Genomic DNA, 12,564 nt, shown 5'->3' with positions numbered 1-12,564 from the left:
AAGATTGTCCCTTAAGGACAGAAAAGAAGCTTCTCACTATCTTCCACTTTCTTTCCAGGCTCAGAAAAATCAAAGACCACAAACAAAGTTTAGAAGTAGGAGATGCCCTGTGATGCTTTCTCCTCTTTCAACCCCTCGCTGGGATCTTTGACAAAGGCCAAACAAGTCACCTTTATATCAAAGGTGACTATCCCGAGTCTCTTTCTGATGAGAATTCAAGCCTTTGCTTTGAAGGAAAACATTTCCTACTCCTCTGCACTTGTGCCAGGGCAAGGCTCTTGCACAGGCATGGGCACTGCAAATCACCATCACCCCTGCTTAACTTACAGGAACAGGGGCCCAAAGTCACCAGCGAGGAACAGTGGCAGTACTTTGTCTGTGTTTACTGACTAACACTTCACTTCTTTAAAACTAAGTAAACATAAATAAGAAATTAGACCTCATGAAAATATGCCATATTAGCCAGCAGTAAGGAAAATTGTGTTCTCTCTCGATGTATTTTAAACTCACAATATTTAGAAGATTAGCAGTCAGATTACTGAAGAGTTTTCCTGTCTGGTAGCGACCCCAAATTAATCTGGGTGTCCACACCTTCTGATATGGTTCAAGAACGTATTCCAAGACCTATGAGAATATCCTGATTTCTATTTATGTCAGTTGGGTGTTCTGACCCCTATTGTCAGCTCTGCCCCACCAATAAAATGTGAGGAAAGTCTTAGCGACTTCTTAATGCTAAGAAGGCTAATCCAGACACCTGTCTCTGTCGTTGGACACCATCGGGTCTGGGTTTGATGGATAATCACGACTTCATGATGGAAATCAGCCTAGGGACAACATCAATGTGAAATGAGATGCCTGAAAAGTCTTCTAGAACTGGTTCTGATGCTTGTTTTCTTGTTCTGTTATAAAGTCACTAAGTTTTCATTGAAGCCAATTTGACATGACTTCTTCTCTTTAGGGCGTGTTAGCTTACATTATAGAAAGCAAAATTGCATTTTGAAATGCATCTTAGAAAGTAAAATGCAAGAACATATGGCGAAATAAAGGAAGGGACAGGTTAATAAGACATAGGTTTCTTTTTAACTGATTGTGTTCAGTACAGGCTAGTATTAGAAGGCACTAGCAGGAACAGTTAGATCTCATTAGGGAAGGGAAATAGAATAGATAGTTATGAGCAGAAGGGTAGCTAGAATGGAAGGACCAAGTTGGGGGCTGTGGGAAGGAATGTGAGGAGATATAGCTAAAATTAAGGAGCATTTGAGGGGCAGTATGGAAAACTAATACAGTAGACACTTTCTAAAAACATACATATATGATGTCTATCTAAATGAAAATTGCCAGTATTGGGGGAGACAGGATCCCAATTGAGTATCTCTTGCTACCAACAAAGCTTCCATTACTGGAATTGGGTTATATCTAATTGAGTTGTTGGTCAAAGGGGTCCCATGGGAATCCCCAAACATCCCAGGCTGTTGTTAAGACTCTTCATAAACTGATATCAATTCCTCATTGCTTAAGATGACACCTACAAAATTTATTTACCGTGATTACACAGAGCCTTCACCCCTATGGTCCAGTGTCCTTGGTACAGAAAGCTACTCTGAGTGCCCTCAAAAGAGAACACAACCACAAATACAGCTTCAAACCCTTTGCTCTACAGTGGTGTACTGCCTACAAGATAAGCCAGGACAATCATAGCACAGAGCTTGTGTGGGTAACCAACCAATGACTGATTTGACTTAAGGCTCACTCTACAAGTTGGAACCCATGCGACACTGCATGGGTGACCAAGAACCTAAGACTAGTTACTTCAGAGACCTTAGGTTTTTACCAAATAGTAATGGTAGAAAACAAAACAAAAAAGGAAAAAAAAAGTTGTGATAAAATGATTCCTGATGATATTCTGCTGTATGTGTAGATTAGGGCCTTGTTCAGTCATCACCACAGAAGCTTCCTCCTGGAACAGATGGGAACAAATGCAGAGACCCACAGCCAGGCATTACACAGAGACTGAGAGAGCGGGGAACACTCAGCCCTAAATGGGATGTCTCCACTAAATACATCTCCTCAGTTCTCAGTGCATCCCATGGAAGAGGAGGCAGAAAGAGTATAAGAGCCAGAGGAGATGGAGGACACCAAGAAAACAAGGACCTCTAAATCAATATGAGCAAAGTTCATATGCACTCATAGAGTCTGAAGCAGCAGCATGTACAGGGCCTGTATGGCTTGTACCAGGTCTTCTGTGTTTATATTATGGCTGCTAGTTTAAGATTTTAATGTTATTTCTGAGTGTGTGAATGAGTAGGTCTCTGGTTCTTATGGCTTCTCTTAGACTCTTTTCCTTCTGTTGGTTTGTCTTGTCCAACTTCAATGAGCTAGTTTTGCTTTACCTTATTATATTCTATTTTGTTATATTTAAACAAATGAATGAAAACATAACCACTAGGGTAAAGATTATGACTCAAACTACCATTTATACCTGTTGGGAGAAGGAAGAGCAATCTTCTCCAGTGGAAGGACACTGGGTATGCAGGTCAGGCCCCATGTTAGTAGTTACCCAGCATATAATGGACTCCACAGATGTGTGTGTGTGTGTGTGTGTGTGTGTGTGTGTGTGTGTGTGTATGTACGTGCTTTATTTTGGTACAGTTTGGTGTTTTATTCTTTCTTTTTGTGTAGTGTTTTGCTTTCTTGGTTTTGTTAGCTTATTTTTTGAGAAAGAACTTAAAGTTGGAAGGATAGGGAGGGGGAGAAGATCTGAAAGGACTTGAGGGAGGGTAAAACTATAATCAAAATACATTCAAAGTTAAATTTATTTAAAAATAACCAAGAGAGAAATGCCACCATCTACAGCAAAATGCTTGTAACTGGAGGACTTATGTTCAGTGGAATGGCCAGGCAAAGACAGTCCAGAACCACATGGTTTCCCTCATCTGCGAGAGCTGAAAGACATCAACCTGGATGTAAACTAATGGTAACTAGAGGCTGAAATGTGTGTGGGGGGAGGTGGAATGGAAAGACGAGTTAGATTTGATCAGTGCACGCCTAATACATGGATTCAATAGTTCACTGAATGTGATTAATCTGCACAATGAATAGGTTAACCAAAAGTAAAACAAAATAATACTTTAATTTTTTTCTTTTCAATATTTTTTATCTTTTAGAATGAAAATATAAACACATCATTTCTCACCTCTTCTTTCCTTCTCTCAATTTCCATGCACTCTCCTCTCCCATTCCTTTCAAATTCATGGCCTCTTTTTCTTTAATTGTTGTTATGGAAATGTATAAATGCATAAGTGTATAAGTACAACTCGCTCAGTTCATTCAGCTTTGCATGCATGAACATTATTTCAGAGCCGGTCACTTGGTGTGTGATAATCAACTGGGGCTCATCCCTGGGGATGACAGTTTCTGCCACTCTCACCAGCTCTTAGTTACCTATAATTCTTTGTCTATGAGGCCCTGTGAGATAGCCCCTTCTATAGTAGTGTGTTTATTGGTATGGTCATTGTTCAGTTCCATTTAGGTAGCCATACTGTTGACATATAGTTACAATCATAATTTAAGATTTTTATTAGAAATAAAGAAAAGATTGTTGAGGAACCAAAAGACAACAAAATGAAATGCAAAGTTAATGAGGATGCTAGATTTTATGAGAACAAGGAACAGGTAGACACTTGCGGAGAATTAATTTGAGCAACTTCGAGAAGGAAAGGCAAGGGAATGAGAACAGAGGGTCATTCATTTTCTCTGTATCTATCTTCTACTCATGTGTGATTGTGTGTAAGGGAAATAGAGATGCTTCCAGGGCAAAGAAAACAGACATATAAATGACAGATAAACGTGTTACTAAAGAAGAGAACAGAGTAAGTGAACAAGGGCAACAATGAAGAAAGCCATGTGAACACGGCTCCCAACAGAAAAAAACAAAAACAAAACAAAACAAAAAAAGAACCAAGATCTTCAAGTACAGTGTTCCCACATACAATTCAAAATCAGAATACAGTCTGATCCAGCAATTTAAACATCATCGATATAGAAAGACTTAGAGAAACATTTAGGCTGGAAAAAAACCGACAATTGCTAAGCTAAAAGAAACAGCATTATTGTAGCCTCTCTTGCCCAATTTTAAATGCCAGACAGCAGTGAAATAAAATCCTCCAAGGGAAAAAAGTCTGAATCCGGGATTGCATATTGAAACAAGCTCTTTTTCAATTCTGAGGTTACAGACAGGCATTCTCCAACACTCAAAGCTTCCGGAGTTATACTGGGTGCTCTTTTCTAGAGGTTTGGGTAGGTAAGAAACAAGTAAACCAACCAACCAAACAAGCAAATAAACAAAACCAAACCCAGCAGAACTAAGGAAATCATGCTATGAAAGAACTGAAATGTTAAACACTAAAACTCAGTTAAATATAGATATGAGTACAAAAGTCACAAAAACTGTTAGATAGAATGAAGAATATAACTTTAAGGAAAGATCATACAAAAACTATAATGCAAAATTTCATGGCTAAATTTCTAATTTTATCAAGAAAGGAAATATATAGCCAGAAACAAATATATAAACTTCTTTAGTTTTCATATTGAACAATCAATATATAGTATTTTAATCTTGTTTCACTTAATTAAATTATGTAATTCTGGACACGTTTGAAAAGAGTATTTGTGTGTGGGTAAGTCAGCGATATCAGCATATAGAATGAAGAGAACACAGGTTTCAAATAGAGAAAAAAAACAGAAGGAAGAAGACCCTGGATTGAAATCTATCCCAGGAGATTCTGGGATCAATATTTATGTGCTTAGGCTGGGAAGACGCCCAGATAAGGATGTTTCATGTACAAGCAGAGGAGCTGAGTTTAGGTTCCAGCCTCCTTGTAAAAGGCTGGCCATGGCCATTCATTGCTGTCATCCCATCGCTGGAGGGGCAGGGTGGGGGCAGAAGGATTTGTAAGGCTTGTTGACTACCAGCCTAGCCCTAAAATTTCTACAGGCTACAGGTTCAGTGAGAGACTCATCTAAAGGGAATAAGGCAGAGGTTGTGATGAAGCAAGGCAGGTGAGGTCTTCCTCTGGCCTCTACATATATGCACACTAACACCACACACACACACACACACACACACACACACACACACACACATACCTCAACAAACAACAATAACAACAACAAAAACCCAACAAAACTTGTAAGTTGTGTAATAGAGCTACCATAAACCTAGCTATCAATTTATAAACCTCAAAACCATTGTAGATTTCCCGGATCTCACAAGCAAACAAGAAACCAGCCTGCAGAGGTATTTCATAATCTAAGGTACATTAGTTACCTTGGGTAAAACCTCCTCCACAAAAGATGAACTCAGTAGAAACATAAAATATAGAAAATGACAAGTTCATCCCCATGAGGGGGAAGCTGCAGACATGATACTGAGAAACACACCTCCTAAGAATTGAAAATAATAAAACAATTGGAGACATGATAAAATAAATACATTTGTATGGATTAAAAAGGGGAGGAAAGAAAGAAATATGAACCTCTAACACTATGAGACACACAGCAGAGGCAGAGAAGGGGCAGATTTGAAAATACAAAGTCAACTTCTATAAATGAAAAATATAGTCAATGAAAGTAGAAAGTACATAAAATATGCAAAAACCAAAGGATGCGGAGAAGTTAAGGATACAGTAGAGAGGCTGTCAAGGAAAAATCTGGTTCTTAAACTTTGAAAGTAGTAAATTACTAATAAACCTTTTGCAAAGGTTAAAAAAATGCCCCCAGCCAAACTGATTAGGTAATGCTAGATTGGTAAAGCATGTTTAGTTGGTGAGTGAGCAGTGCCAAGGAAGCCATGGTACACAGCTAAGCATTCTTGTAGACAAGGCCAGGGCCAGACAACGTGGATTCCAATGTAATGATGAGATCAGACATGGGGCTTCCTTCTGTCCTTCTCTCAAAGCTGACATCTACACAGCTCTAGTTGAATATTTAATCAGGAAATGGATGGGCCACAGCCTAGGTGCAGAGACAGTTCTGTCACACGGGTTTCTCATGTAGTGAAACAGCAGCCTTGGCATCCCTTTCCTGCGTCTATGCTGAGGGCTGGTGACTGCCACAACATTGAAAACAAATGTCTTCCAGGGAAATACATTTTGTCAAGGGACTCACTAATGGATTCCCATCTCTCCCGGCAAACCTCTAATCTAGGCTTTCACAGGACCACAATGGTCAGTTGGCTATCTACGCTGCACACTGTTCAAATTTAGATTGTGCCATTCATTTGACTGCAATGTTTCGGTGACCCATATGCCTCTGATCAGTGATCACCAGTCTTGACTGGTAGAAGCGATCAGCAGTTGTGGTTGTTAGTTTTGTTTGGAGTAGAGAGCCAAGTGAGAAGTTTCACTTATTTGGTCTGCAAGAAATAAGCAAATTATCAATGTGTGGACTTAGTGTTCTAATAGCTAAGACAGAGCTGGGAAAACAGACACATTTCAGCATTTCTTTTGTGGGTCCGAGTGAATTGGAGCACTGGGAAGGGTGTTGTGAACATACACATGGTGTGAGTGTGTATGCAAGCATGTGTGTGTGTGTGTTGTGTGTGTGCACGTGTGTGTGTGTGTGTGTGTGTGTGTGTGTGTGTATGTGGTATGTTCTGTCATCTACTTCTTCTATTCCAACCATATCTAACTGGCTTTATAAATGTTTTAGAAAATAAACTTCCTGAAAGGATTTCATTTGATGAATGAGTTTCACTATTAATTTTTTTTGAAAACTTTGATTTCTCTTTTTGCCTCAATTTCATGAAAGTCAGTGGAAAAATAGCAGAAGGGCTATCACCAGTGTGCTTCAGCAAGGGCTCTATACACTTAATATAATTGAAGCCAAGATGAAGGGTGTTGGGCGTGCCAGAAACCATGTGAAGGGTGTTCTGTGGTCTTAAGCACTTTCTGTTCTAAATGGGAAATAAGGAATAAAGCTGAAGGGTGGGTAGAGAAACCTGAACACACACACATTGTTGGACCACAAAAAGGAAGGGATCTAATTGTGGGCTTTTAAGATGCTTTAGCTCAATGGGAACAAGAGTCCTTTTTGTAAGATATGTCTACTGCTCTATTCTTGCATGTGCTCTATTCATTTTTACTTTCGGAGTCATTTATGTTAGAAAATAATGGACCTGGAAAAATGCTAAACTTTCACCTGCAAAAAAAAAAACCCTACAGTACACAATGAAATACCATTTTAAAATGTTGTACAAACTAATGAAAAATATGGCAAAAATACTGGCTGGCAGGAAATGGCCTTTGGAGAGTACATGGTTTGCTAGGGGACACAGAAGTATGTCAAGGAAGAAGAAAGTATAAGGTTGCTGAATGTCGTAAAGATGATTATCACTGAGAATTTATGTAACATCAGTCCGTGGCTGTGACATGCTAGTACAAATAAAATCTGCAAAGAAATGTGAGGAATATATCTTGGTCAGTAATTTGCTCCATGCGGAAGAAATGAAGACATGTAATTTGCCCACAGTTTTGATATTTTTGTAAGCACAAAAGGACAACTTGGGGGTGGCATTTAGGAAGCATTTATGTATAAAGAACGAATGAGATTATATGAGGAAGGGAATGAGTCATAGATAAAAGGATTGATTGAAGCTGCACGCACAAGGGACTGCAGATGGGACCTGATGTCATTGCTGCTTTTGATGGAACAACAGCGAGCAGAAAAAACAACCGAATAGTGGAGGATTCATGTTGTCTCACTTACTTTGTTCCAGATCATTGCTCCTAGGACAGCCCAAGCTACTTATTCTTAAAGAGAGATCTTGTATTGGATAGAACTTTGTGGTTGTTTGAATGAGAACTGCCCTATGAGGCTCATATATTTGAATGCTTGGTACCCAGTTGGTAGAGCTGTTTGGGGAAGATTAAGAGGTATGGTCTTGTTGGAGGATGTGTGTCATTAGGAAGCTGACCTACAGATTCAAAGCTGCAGGGTCTCCACAACACAGGACAACAATAGGATACGCAGAAAGAGTCTTAGTATGGGGCCCAGCATCAATAGTATAGTTACAGAGGTCTCAAACCAGAGCGATGACTCTTTGCAAGGAACACTTGCAAGTAAAGATTATGGACAAAGGGGTCCACGGTGTGACTTACAATGTAGCTTTCATAACTAGATTTCAATTTTTTTCTCTTTTAAAATTTTCTTCCTTTTTTTCTTAAATTTTGTTTTATTTGTGGGGAGGTGCAGGGGTGGAGGATGGATGTAAAGGAATGGGGAAATGAATGGGAACAAGATATATGATGTAGAACACATGTAGAATAAAAGGAAAGAAGTGGGGCGTCATTACAAAGAACAACTTCTACTCAGTTCATTGGACTAGAGTGGCTGAACTGGTACAGACTTGGAGTTTTCACCTCTACATCTCTTTGGCATGAGAAGGTACTCTGTAAGATACGGAAAGAGAAGCCTAGACACCAAGCCAGCCACAAAACCCTCCACCTACAGTCTGTCCTGCCTACTAGATATGCTGAGACCATGTGGGAGTAGCCAAGCAAGTTTCAGTTTAACTTGAGGTCCACACCACAAGAGGGAGACCATGCCTGGATGACTCAGAGGAAAAAAAATCAATGAAAGATTCCTAATGAAATTTTGCTACACTCATAGATAGGTGTCTTATCCAGTTGTCATCAGAGAGGCTTTCTCTGGCACCAAATGCGAGCAGGCATAGAGTCCCACAATCTGACATTATGTGGAGACAGAATCTGAGTTAGAGGTCTCCATTGGGTCCCTGCCTTTAGAGATTGGGGAACCCCTGTGGAAGAGAAAGAGGAAAGACTGTAGGAGTCAGAGGGGATGGAGAATACAGGAGAATATGGCCCATCAATTCAAATGAGCAGGGCTTGCATGGGCTATATGGATTCACAGAGACTGAGATGGCAAGCATGGGACCTGTGTGGGTCTGCTCCTGTTCCTCTGTGTGTATGCTGTGGCGGTTAGCTTGGTGTTCTTTTGAGACTCCTAACAGTGGAAGCAGGTGTGTCTCTGATTCTTTCGCCTGCTCTTAGGACTCTTTTCTCCTGCTGGGTCACTTGTCCAGCCTTGATATGAAGATTTTTACTTTGTCTTACTATATTTTGTTTTGTCCCTTCTGGTTGTCATCTCTTGGATTCCTGCTCTTTTCTGAAGAGGAAATGGGGGAGGGTGGATCTGGGGGAGAGAGAAGGTAGAAGAGTGGAGGGAGGGGAAACTGGTTGGGATGTACCGTATGAGAGAAGAATGTGTTTTTAATAAAAATTCATTTCAAAAGGAAATGTAGATGGCTGAGTGATGTACAGTAGAAGAAAATGTCCTGACATCTGAAACTCTCTTTGACATGCATAATCAAATCAAGATGGATTAATGGATAGGGAAATAGATGACAAAATAAGTCTTGTAAAATTTTAACAGAATAATCTAGGTGATGATTACCCACTCTCCCCTCCTTCTGCATAAAGACATCAAGAAAGACACCCTTGTCTGTTTCCATCTGAGAATCCTACATTATATTCTGACAATCACATTACATTCATGAATTACAGTATATTTCTTTGGACACATTTCATCTTCATGAATGGTGAGAGTGACTGACTGACAGCGAAACCATCTCATATCTGTATCCTTTACCTTACTGTAAACTCCATGTTGGCAGATGCTACGTATCCATTGTGTACCAGTGCATCTCTGTGATCTGTGTTTAGCACCAATACCTTGTTTTGTCCTCTAACTTACCGATAAACACTGCAGGGAACTGTCTACTGTCCTATGTTTCCTGTTTCTATTTCATCTGTCCTGGCAAGTGTGAAGACGTGAACAAGCCACATTGACTTCAAAATATACACCTCCCAAATGGGCTATTCGTGATTTTAATTACACCTAGACCCAGTATCCTTCTCTCAGAATAAACATTGCTGGTTTTGCTGTGACTCCAGCTTGGGCTAGACAAGATTTGAAGTTCCTCATTGGTCCTAAAGTTACTGTGCACACATTAAAACTACTGAGCTCAGGTGTGTGTGTGTGTGTGTGTGTGTGTGTGATTTTCAACCTCCAGAACTCTCACCCTGACAGCAAGACAGAAACAATGGACTTTTAAGTAATGCTTCACTCAAAAGAAACGGGATTATTTTCTCTCTCTCATTCATCAAAATTGTAATAAGACAAAGGCATGTAAAATAGTTGCAGAGTAATATTTAGCTAAACTAGAAAATTTCAGTTTTGACAGGTTTTACAGTCTCCAGCCTGACAGGTGACTTTGCCTTTTATTGATGGGTAAGAAAGAGAAAATGAAATGGCTAACCTTGCCTGGGAGAGAAAATGTAAATGTGTAACAGCCATTTAATGAGTTTGCCATGGTACAAGGTCCCAGGTAGAGAATTCCCGTGTCCATTTCAAATTGTACCCTGGATACTTAGGTAGAGTTTTGGGTGCAGTTAACAGCTCAGGCAAGACAGCTTGGTTAGAGTAGAAAGAACAGTTTGGGAATTTCAAGACCAGCGTCTTGATCCTAGGTTTTCTACTGAATTATGTAATTTTTCTTACCTCTATGCATTTTAGTTTTAATTAATAAATTGAATTAGACTAATGCATCCTGAGCTTTATCTTATATCTCCGTGATACTATTAAATGACTCTGGTTATATGCATCCGGCATGTGGCTTCAGGATATGCATCTTTAGCTACCCCGCAGTGATGGTGACGATGCGTGCCGTAGACCACACTGTGAGTAGCAAAGGACTGAACAGTCCATCAGGGAACTTCCAAGAAATAAATATAATTGTTCTCACAGAGTGTCCTGAAGTCGCTTGTAAAACTGAGAATGCTTCTTTTCTGCTTTCAATAAATGAATGAAAATGTTTCATTTTGATATTGTTCAAGCAACCAAAAGCTGATGGTTTTACTTAAGTAAAAAAAAAAAAACACTACTGGTTAGAACTAATAAAACACTGTATACATCCACTTCAAAGATCAGTTTGGCAGGTTCTCAACTGCTGAATTGTAATGGCTAATCACTATAATGTCAGTCTGGTTTGACTTACATAATTGGCCCTAAATCCTAGTAAGGGTTAACAGTCATTTGGGGAGCATGTTAGATACAGAGTTTGTGACTCCAAACCCAGGAGACAAGGGTTTCATAGCTTTAGCTTGGTGTCAGTCATATTTGGGAATCACAGTTATAAGCATTTTATGGTAACCAAGACATGTTTCATTCAATTACTATTTAGAAAGGTGATAGAGATCTGTCTGTCCTTCAGCCTGCTTGCCAGTCTCAGTTTCTTCTTCTTGGGGTCGTGAAGGTCTGAAAATCACGAGGAAATCACTGTTCTAGGTAGACAGCCTCTTCCTAGTTGCCTCTGTGGGAATCTCAGAATTTTCAGGATTATTGAAAATAGCAAGGAGGGGGTCTGGTCTGTAGCTCATATTTTGTTTTTGTTTTGCTTGGTTTTTCCTGCTGAGATACAGCAGAAGAAGTAGAGTGAAATCCTGGCTCTACTACTTAATTAGCCAAAGGAATTTGTATAAACTGTTATAACTTCTCTCTTCGTAAACCACGCACTGGTTATCTGTTGTTGCATTAACAAACAACTCATTCCAAACCTTCATCTTAATATAAAACAATACAATAAATAATGCTATCTCCTGGGCTTTGCAGAAACCATAAAGTATGAATGTATCTGAGACTATTCCATGACTTTCACAAGGTGGTACTCAAGTCAACCACTATGTCAATGGTCTCATCTGAAGACTCATTTTGAAAAAAAAATCTGATTCCAAGTTCACGCTTATAGTTTCTGGTGGGTTCATTTTCTCATAGGACATCGGCATATGAACCTGAGTTCCTTGAATATCTTACTGACTGGGTATCTCTGGTATCTCTAGCACTTTCTTGCTGACTAGATCTCTCCATAAGGAAACTCAACACCACGGATGGCTCCACAAAGAGCCTGAGAATGAGCAACCAAGGTAGAAATCACAGTCTCTGTAAGACCTAATCTTGAGAGTGACACCTCACCATTTTATCATAGTCTAAACATTAGACATCAGTCATAGATGAACCCTGCACTCATAGGAAGGAGAAGAGATGATAATACACTGATATTGAATAAAAGGCAAGAATCACTGCGGGCATCTTAGAGGTTGCCAATCACAGATCCTAACACTATCCCATAATGTTCTTGTGGGAGCCTAACGATACAATATCAATAAAAACTTCTACACTTTCAAGAAATATACAAGTGTTTTCTTTATAGTAATTCATTCCAAGGAGGTGCAAGCAAAGCTTCTAGTTAACTTTGCTTAACTTTGCCAGCTCTCCTGTTCTATTTCGTAAGTTTCTAATTTACAACAGGTTCTAAGCTACACCCTCTCGACTTTTTCATAACATTTTCCAGCATCTAATATTTCAAGGGAAATAAGTGGTGTAATTTTCCTGATGACACAAATTGGCATTGACAGCTATCTTTAATCGTTAAAGAGTTAACAATGTACTTTGAATTACTTTGCCCAGATTAAAAAAAAATTCATT

The 12,564-nt window shown here is 39.4% G+C and overlaps 1 protein-coding gene across 12 annotated transcripts in view; it reads right to left on the bottom strand.

The window, feature by feature from the left end:
• Window positions 1-12,564, bottom strand: part of Ptprt (protein tyrosine phosphatase receptor type T) — a 1,106,759-nt gene that overhangs the window by 93,420 nt on the left and 1,000,775 nt on the right. The gene's annotated exons all lie outside the window — the stretch shown is intronic.

This window comes from Myodes glareolus, chromosome 10 (assembly GCF_982192425.1).
Source record: "Myodes glareolus chromosome 10, mMyoGla1.1, whole genome shotgun sequence".
In the NCBI taxonomy this organism is placed as follows: domain Eukaryota; kingdom Metazoa; phylum Chordata; class Mammalia; order Rodentia; family Cricetidae; genus Myodes; species Myodes glareolus.
Note: the sequence above shows the minus strand (reverse complement) of the source record. Positions and strands in the feature narration are given on the sequence as shown.